Source organism: Sinocyclocheilus grahami, unplaced genomic scaffold, assembly GCF_001515645.1.
Source record: "Sinocyclocheilus grahami isolate Dianchi unplaced genomic scaffold, SAMN03320097.WGS_v1.1 scaffold297.1, whole genome shotgun sequence".
In the NCBI taxonomy this organism is placed as follows: Eukaryota; Metazoa; Chordata; class Actinopteri; order Cypriniformes; family Cyprinidae; genus Sinocyclocheilus; species Sinocyclocheilus grahami.
This window is the reverse complement of record NW_015505476.1, coordinates 1,100,523-1,102,218: the sequence shown is the minus strand read 5'-3', so window position 1 is coordinate 1,102,218 and position 1,696 is coordinate 1,100,523.

The following is a 1,696-nucleotide window of genomic DNA, read 5'->3' as shown; positions in this document are numbered from 1 at the left end:
TTTTTGTTTTGCCACTTTAGCACATGCTATTATGCTGAATTTGTTTACATTTCAGCAATTAAAGTAAAGCCTAATAAGAAAATGCAGGTCATTGCATGCATCAGTGCAGCTCCTTTACGTTTTCTGGTTCTTCTTATAAGTTCAATGAGACTAAACAGAATGAATGTCCCACTTAGCAGCCATCTCAGGAGGACCCAGACAATCAGCAGATGTAGATGACTTATTGATTAAAAGCATTCATGAATGTGAGATAAGCATGCCATTTTGCATAGATCTGGGCACTAGGCTTCCTCGACTAATCTCCCTCTTAGTGTTGAGCGTGTGTTAGAGGGAACAAACTCGACAGACTATGAGCCGGGCCGGCTGACTGCTAGAGCGTGAGGGAGGAGAAGAGAGCAGGAATGTGCTCTGATCAGCGGCGGAGAGGAGCGAGAGCTTCTAGGGTGTCATGCAGCACGCAGTATTCACAGATGAGAGGAAGCAACATTAAATATGGAAGTGCTGTGATGCTCAGACAGGCTGCAACAGGACAGGAATGATGTGATGGCTTTTGTCACGCTCTCTGGAGAAGCTGAGATTTCAGCTTTGGTGGATTTATTCATTCGTTCATTCATATTTTACTCCTCTTTTCTCTTTTGTGCAGTAACTATTGTGTAGTGCGGTTATGTTTCTTCATGGAGAGGAGCATTTGGACTGGCCTTATACACACTGGTTTTGGCCGACAAGGTGTCACAGAATTTCCAAATAACCCTGTCCAGTTTGTTCTACTCGTCTCTGGGTGTTTTAATGGCTGGAACTGTGTCAATCACACAGACGGCCGGTTACATAATGGCTTTAAAAGTGTCAGAGTGGCTTTCTCTCATAGCAGTGTTCTGCCACACAGAGATAGCACAACAGCCTTCACCAACTGCTACCTCTTCAGAAACTGCCCTCACCCTCCATCTGACTCACGCACCTTCTGTCAGACACTCTGGGAACGTTCCAATCGCTGATAGGGCCATGCGAAATGGACTTCACAGGGTATTCGGCCAGCTTAAGTGAGATTTCAGAATCATAGGGAGTGTGTATGCACCACAAATAGAATAGAAAAACAATTGTAGATTGATATATTACTTTACAGATGGCAAATTAATCAACCTATGAATATGTTGTGTGTGTGTGTGTGTGTGTGTATATATGTATGTACTGTATATGTGTGTGTATGATATTTATTTACCACTTCAGTTTCTAAATTAATATCCATTTTTCAGACTGTACATTGTACATATGATGAGTAATGTCGTGATGCCTAAATTAACTTAAACTCATTTTCTAATGCTTCGTTATTAATGTATTACCAAAAATATAATTTTTTAATTTGAAAAATTGTTTTGTTGTTGTTGTGTTTGAAGCAAGTCTCTTATACCCATCAAGCCTGCATTAATTTTTATCAAAAACAGTAATATTGTGAATGTGGTTATAATTTAAATAAACAATTTATATATATATAAATATTTTTTTTTTGCTGTGATGGCTGTAGTTTCAGCAACTAGCCTTCAGTGTCACTTAATCCTTCAGAAATTATTCTAATTTGATGATTTCATGCTCAAAGATAATTTAAAGGGTCATATGATGTTACTAAAAAGAACATTATTTGGTGTAATGAAATGTGTTTATGCGGTTTAAGGTTAAAAAACACATTATTTTCCACATACTG